Raw genomic sequence first — 8,037 nt, 5'->3', positions numbered from 1 at the left:
ACGAGCCCCTGTGTCTCCAGACAGCGGAAGTCCCGCCTTCTTTGCGCCACTCCCCCCTCCCTTTCTATATCTGCTTAAGTGCTGCTTTGGAGGTCACTGCTGCTCCACGTTTGTTCCACTTCACATGGTCCACCATTTCGAAGCACCTCCAGAAGTAACTGGTGATGACGTCATTACCAGTTGGAGGGACAACTGGTAATGATGTCATCATGACCCAATTACCAGTTGGGATGACATCATTGTGGGTTGGGAGGACTGCAGTCCTCTCCACACTTTCCTGGGAGGAAGCCCCACTGACTCTAGTGGGACTTGCTTCTGAGTAGACATGCCTAGGATGGGGCTCTAAGGCTACAATCCTATCCACACTTGCTTGGGGGTAAGTCCCACTGACTATAATGGGACTTACTTCTGAGGAGACATGCCTAGGATTGGGCTCTAAGAGGCTCAGGGTGGACAGGAGGGCTTTCTCGAGCATGGAAAAGCACGCTTTGGAGCTCTGACTGCTGAGTCAGCCTCCTACCTCAGGAGTGCTGTTTGTTGTCTCGCATTCCTGGTCTTACTGCAGGGCAGCAGGTGTCCAGGGTACTGTAAGTACCACTGGACACTACCTCGAGAACCACTTATGGTGCCCATACCACTGGTTGAGAAACACTGCTGCAGATAAAGCTTTTCAACAGAGGGATTGGAAGAATTTCGATGAGCCTCCCATAAACAGTGAAGAACAGCTTGAACTTGGTCAGAAGCTCCTTCCAAAATAGAGACAAAGGACAGTTGGCCAGTCACCCCATAGACTTTAAATTGAAAAAGCAGAGTGTCAGTTCTGATGTCTGAAGATGAAACTTCCTGGATACTTTTGAGCTCCCCTCTCCCCTTTTATCTTTTTTAAAAAAAGTTTCTTAGGGCACAATCCTCACCAGGTCTACTCAGGAATAAGTCCTATTTTGTTCAATGGGGCTTACTCTCAGGAAAGTGTGGTTAGGATTGCAGCCTCTGTTTTGTTCAAAGCAAACAATGGGGGAAATTCAGGCCTAGCTGGATTTTAACACAGCTTCAAATCATGTCAACAAACAGTAGAAGCAAAGGCAAGGAGTGTGTGCTCTTTCTTATTCATGTGTCATTCTGTGCACAAAACAAACTTGCCATTTGTTCTTATTTTCTAAATTTAAAATTGTCCTGCCAATGTAAATGCCAATAAAGTATTGTGTTGCTGTTATTCCCCTATTTCAGTTTGAGAGGGAGAGCTGTGACTGAGAGTATGTGTAGTGTAGTCCATTGTCAAAATTGCAGATCAGAGGTGAGACTGAGAGGGATTTGCAACCTCTCTGTAATGTAGTCCAAAATTGTTATTCCTGCATTGGGTTGTGTGTGTTTCAAGCTGAGAGTAGGGATTCAATGACAACCCTGTAATGTAGCCCAGTGTCATTTTACTTGGCAACACATAGTATGTCACAGCCACCATTTGGTACAAGGATGAATATGTGGGAGGGGATGAGTACAAGGGAAGAGATTTGTTATTAATTTCAAAATCAGTATGAATGCTTGTTTTGATTATTAGAAGTATTTGTAAATTGTTTATCCAACTTTCAGTAACAATAGCCAATAACAACAACAAAATCCTTTCCGGTTCTGCCCCTTGCATGGGCAACAGATACAATAAATGCTTAACTGTGGTCAAATGCATTGTAATTCATAAGAGTCTACGGCACAATGTCCCTGAGTTGGGTAGTAGTACAATACTGTGCTTCGGTCTGCAGTGCACCATTTTCTGACCTTGTCTCTTCAAATATTTCCTATTCCAGTAAGGAACTACTGTCAGAGAACTGGAAAACACACTGGACTAATTCATACAAAAATTGATCTTGTTCATGAACAGTTAACTAACAAAGGCTGCAATCCTAACCACACTTTCTTGAGAGTAAGCTCCATTGAACAAAATAGGCTTACTTACTTACTTCTTCTTACTTCTTACTTACTTCTGAGTAGAACTGATTAGGATTGGCCTTATCCAATTTTCTAGTGCTGGTGCAATTGAGCCAGTGGGGTGTGCACTGCATCCTGTGGTGGAGGGGCAGTCACTGGGACCTTCTCAAGGTATGGGAACATGTGTCCCTTTAAGGTATGGGAACATATGTCCCCTTACCAGGGGACTGCATTGTGGCTACACAGAAGCTCAAAAGTTGGATAGGATTGGGCCCTAAGGTTGCAATCCTAACCTCACTTTCCTGGGAGTAAGTCCCATTGAACACAATAAGACTTACTTCTGAGTAGACCTGGTTAGGATTGTGCCCAAAAACTTTCAGGGCAATGTCACTCTATATGCCAATTGTTTTCATTACTATGAATCTTCTAGGGCAGTGGTTCCCAAACATTTTGCACTGGGACCCGCTTTTTAAAATGACACTCTGTAAGGACCCACCAAGCTTATCAAGACTAAAAAAAGAAGTTTCACTCAAGCATCTGTTTTTATCCTTTGGTGGGGGGGTGCCTCCTAGAGTGTTTGTTGAGCTCCACATTCATCAGACCAGGACCATTCTAGTTGCTTTGTGTTCAAAGTGGACTAAGGGCTAAATCCTAGCTAACCTTCCCACACTGACATAGCTGAACCAATGGGACATGTGCTGAATCCTGCAGTAGGATGGCAATCACAGAGGCCTCTTCAAGGGACAGTTTGTTCCCTTACCTCAGAGCTGCATTGCGCTTACCTTGGTGCTAGAAAGTTTGCTAGGATTGCGCCCTAACATACATTCTCCTACTCCATTGCAGTTTCTATAGGGCTCAATATATTTTCCTTACCAGTACATTTTCCTATCAGCTTGTCAGTTTACTACCCACCAAAAATTGAGTCACAACCCACTGATGACCCACAGTTTGGGAATCACTGTTCTAGAGAAAAGGTTGAGATCTAGAATTTTGGTAGTTTTTTCCCCCTGCTTTGGGATACATGTTTTTTATTATGAGAACTGATAATACAGGTGGAGTCTATTTATTCACTGAGTTCCATTCTGTGACCTGGCACAATTAATAAAAAACATGTTGTGCTAAATTCCATAGGGTTAAGTAAATACACTACAGCCTGACACTTGGGGCTGGAAGGAAACTAAGGCAGCTGTTATCAATCCCCTCCCCTCCTTCGCCTCCCCCTCCTCCGCTCCCTACTCAGCCCTCCCTTGCCAGCTGTCCCCAATTCTTTCATAGGTGGGATACTGAGCTTTTAAGAGTCCAATCCTATGCATTTCTTCTCAGAAGTAAGCCCCATTGTAGTCAATGTGGCTTACTCCCAGGAAAGTGTGGATCAGATTGTAGCCTAAATCTCATGCTTTGCTTGCTGGGAAGACTTGCTTGCTGGGCTGTTTTGTTTCCATAGGCTGGAGCATGGAGAGCTGCACCATCTCAGCCTGAAGGGGGGGAATTGGGAAACACTCCCTGGGTTTTTTAAAGCAATCCCCTCTGTTGCACCTGCCCTGTGTGTGTGTGTGAGAGAGAGAGAGCGAGAGCGCGCACACAGGAGAGAGAGCACGTGTGCGAGGGAGAGCAAGGGCTCCACCTTGCTGCTTGTGCTCTGGCTACAGAGGTTTTCTGTCCCCCCTTCCCCTCTTCAGCCTTGGCTGGCTCAGGGGCTCCAGGAGTCTTACTGTTCCTTTGCAAGGGGAACCTCTTCCATGGCTATTTCCCTGCCTGTTCAAGGTGGAGCCTTTTGCAGTGTTTTGGGCTGCCTTGAAAGGGCAAAGGAGGCAAAGATGTGTTCAACTTTCAGTCCCCACCACCACCTGATTCACATTGAGACAAATTGGCAGATATAAAATCCATGGATAAATAGGTTGCACCTGTACATTTTTTCTAAAATGACATCGTTTTGTGGTAATTTAAAGAGTAACAAATTTACTATAGCATAAACTTTCATTGACTAGATCCCATTTTATCAATTTGTTTATGTGTGCATGTAATGCTGGGTCTGTGACAGGACAGCATGACTTCTGCAGGCCTTGTGGTATTTTGAATTAGGCTTATGGCAAGAGGCCACAGGCCTTAAAGAAGAGACTAAACTTTGGTTTTTCATACCAACACCCCCTCCCCCATTTGACTGTTATTTATTTATTCTATAAAATAATCTATAACCAACTGTACTTTATTTGATCAGAAAATTTTGAACCTGCAAACTAGTCACATCTGGGAACTTCCTGACTTGAAGTAAAGTTGTTAGTGACACAAAGGATGGGCCCCCAACCATAGCTTCCCTCTCTAACAACTCCATGGCCAAATTTAATAAAGAGTTGCATGCTCATTGAGATGCCAGCCTTCTGAGCCACCAAGAATTTTGTTGCTCTCAACAAGCTACTAACTAAACAATAGAAGCATCCATCTTGATCTGGGGATGAATGATCAAATGCCATCAAAGCACAAAGGATAAGTCCTTGATTAGTTCACCCCACAATAGCTTCTATGCTTCCCTAAGGTATAAAAAGTTGGGTCACAGGATCCTCTTATTTTCATCTTCATCCATCTTTTGCTTGTCTTCCCTTACTTTCATTGCTATTTTTGTCACTTGTGAACCTGCTGTGTCCAGCACCTCCTCTCCATTGGCCACTCAAGAACTATCATGCCAGCTGGCATGCAGAACTAGTGTCAGAATGGTCTCTTCTTTCCCAACCTTTCTCCTTTTGCTTGTGCCATTACATTCCTCCTTCTTGTAAGGATTTTAACCCCTTTTTACCTATAAACTACTTACATTTAGGTTTTATTTGTGATTTGGTTACAAACAAGTCACACTGAAAAAAATCAAGGCTTCAACTTTTGTGTGACCCTCATGCAAAAGCCCTGCAAGGGTGCTGTAATGGTGTGGTAGCCCACCTCATATTGCCCTAGAACCAAAGAGTGATGGACACAAGTCCTCCTTTATGCTGCTGCTGTCTGCCGCTACAGCTAGAGTGATAGCAGTGAAGCTGTCTGCTACCCAGTTGTATCTGGCTGGGAAAGCTAACAGTGCAGTGAATGGATGACAGGCCTTTACTGTGGCTACCAGTTACAGGAGTCAAAGCAAAAGAGGACTCCCATCTGATACTTGCTTCCTATTGCCTCCTTGTAAGACTCCTCACCAGGGCCAGCCCACAGATGAGGTGACCTGTAGCATGGAGCAGTGAGTTCAAGGAGGTGGAAAGAGGCCCATACCCCACATCTTCCCACTGTCCCCCTTCGTCTCATCACAGATCCCCTTCTTACTTGCTCAGAGCTGCAGCCACCTCCCTACTTCCCAACTGTTTAAGAAAGCAGCTGACTAGACCAGGAGATGACAAGGCAGAGCTTCCCATCCTTTCCCTTTCCCTTCCTTACTGTTTTGATTGCCCTGCATGCAGCCTACCTGCTTATCTGGGTCAAATGAGGAGGCTTTCTGCAGGGTAGCCAAGAGAGAAAGGAAAGCAACTTATTGGCTTGCTCTCCCTTTTCCTCTGCCTGCAGAAAGGTGATTCACACTGGGCTTCTTCAGGCACCCATAGTAAAAGAATGTGTTTTGGGGGGGGGGAAGAGAGTGATAGTGGCAGAGGAAGGCACCTCCTTCCTCGCTCCTCCAGTTACTTGTGGGGAGGTGCTCACTAATGCTTGCACAAGATTTTTTAAGCAAAACTTTTGGAGGGGGGTGGCAGGGGATTCATGCAGAGCTTGTGCATAGGGATGGTATTATACCTGGCTGGCTTAGGTAGTAGTGGCGCGCCAGCAAACCTGCTCCCCACTGGACCTTGAAGGATATATTGGGTGATGGAGGAAAGCAGCTGCATCAGCAAATGCTGAACATTCCGATGGGCCCTGGCCAGCTGGGCTATAGTGGCAAGCAGTGGTAGAAGTGGGCTGGATTGGGCCCTTGTGTGGGCTTGGGCAACCTTTGTATGCCTCATCAAGCTACCTTGGGTGGGCAGTCTTCCTTTGATTTTGACAGGGCAACATTATTTTCCTGATATGATTAGAACAGCGATTTTCAACCTTTTTCATTTCATGGCACACAGATAAGGCACTAAAATTGCCAAGGCACACCATCGGTTTTTTGACAATTGACAAGGCACACCACACTGACAGCAGGGGCTTGCATCCCCTGGTGGCCCAGCCAATAGATGATCTTCCCCCAACTCCTGTGCCACACCTGCAAACCATCCATGGCACACCAGTGTGCCACAGCACGGTGGTTGCAAATGACTGGATTAGAAAAATCTGCTGCTGTGAATAGGATACATTATTCCAAAACAAGGATAGATTTGGATTACTGTATTTTTAAAATTGTTTTATTTATTTTTTAAAAAACATTTATATTCTCTCTTTCTTTCAGAAACCTTTAAGGCTGCTTATAATACAAAATGTATAAACAATCAGTTAAAGATATTCACATAAAAGTAGCCAAAAAGAAGTTTGAAAATAGCTAGCATAAAATTTCAAGAGCACTAAATAAAATTAGTTCAAATGCCAGCAGCATGATAGCCATTCAGGTCTCCCTGGAGAGGGCATTCCACAGTCTAGAAATGCTACAGTCAGAAAGACTCTGTCTTGCACCTAGTCCAGTGCTTCCCAAACTTTTTCATCTGACGGCGCCTTTGATCTACTGTGTCATTGGCCACAGCTCCCCATTAGGGCTACAATCCTATACATGAGGATTCCACAGCTCCCCTGGCTGGTTTCCGCAGTTCCCTGGGGAGCCATGGCTCAACAGTTTGGGAACCACTGACCTAGTCTGATGGCTGCATTCTAAAAGCTTATCAGAAACGGCAACCCCACATACGGTGTTTTACTCAGACATAACAAGGGCATGGATTGCTATGGCTAGGTCCGAGATAGCCACAAGATGTCACTGTTGCATTATCTGTGTGCATCCACTAAGGCTTCATTCACAGTAGGATGGCAAGATTACACAGTAGGATGGCAAGATTATAGGATGGCAAGCCTATAGAGAGTTTTTGTGGCTTCTTTTCATGCCACTCCAGGACCACTGTGATACAGGATTTAAAACGACACAGAGGAGGGCCTTGTTTTGTCAGGTTCCTTCCCAGTCAAATGTTATCAAGAGAATCCCAGCTGTTATATTACAAAACAGGAGAAAACACAGAGCACAAACCTGTATGAGGTGGGTGGAACCCTTATATACATTCAGCTGAAAGGGAGGCTAAAGCAGGCCCTTGGAAATCCTGGTGTATTAAAATTATGTTATTGCTACATTCTAGTGCCTAGGTGCCAGATCTGAACCTAATTTAAAAATCAGACTGAAATATAGTTATTGGTCAAGTAGGCATTACTAACTGGGCCACAGCACACTACTTTTGAAACCATTGTAATTTAGGAACTAGGAACTGCCTGTTGAGTTGACATCAATAGACTTGTGTTTCAAGCCCCAGCACCTCAATTATACAGTATTGTGTGGCCTTGGTCAAACCATTTTCTCCATCTGCAGATTGAGATTAGCAGCTATGTATCCCATAATGTTTTAAAGTGATTGTAAAAATTCCTTTGTAACAGCTACAGGGGGCATGTCATTTGTACTTAGTAATTTTCTCAAAAACCATGGGTAGAATGTATCATATGAAGCAACCTTGAGTGTGCTTTTGCTAGGTGACTAGAAGGGGCTACCATGGGGAAGGAGATTTCATTCCTAAGACGTACAACTGTGTGCATAAGGGGGGAAAAGAAGTGGAACAAGAAAGTGCATTAATCTAGTACTTTGTGTGGCCACAGAAGGGTAAGGCTACCTGCATGTCTTCCCTGCCGGGCAAATAGCAGCATCAGGGGGTACAGATTTAAACTGGGAAAACAGTATGGGAGAAATGGTTATGTTCCCTTCCCCCCAGTACCATGACCCTAACTCACTGTTTTTCCTTTTTAAAAATAATAATATTGATTGGCCTTTATTTCCAGGGGCCCTCAATACATAAGGATTTTGTGGAACAGAAAGCACAAATATCCCCTTAAGCATATATGACCTTCTGATCAAAGTCTTCCAGAAATTGATAGCACTGAAGCTGAATCATGCTGTTCAACCCAAGACAAAAGGACTTTAATGGCATT

This window comes from Tiliqua scincoides, chromosome 4 (genome assembly GCF_035046505.1).
Source record: "Tiliqua scincoides isolate rTilSci1 chromosome 4, rTilSci1.hap2, whole genome shotgun sequence".
Classification (NCBI taxonomy): domain Eukaryota; kingdom Metazoa; phylum Chordata; class Lepidosauria; order Squamata; family Scincidae; genus Tiliqua; species Tiliqua scincoides.
Note: the sequence above shows the minus strand (reverse complement) of the source record.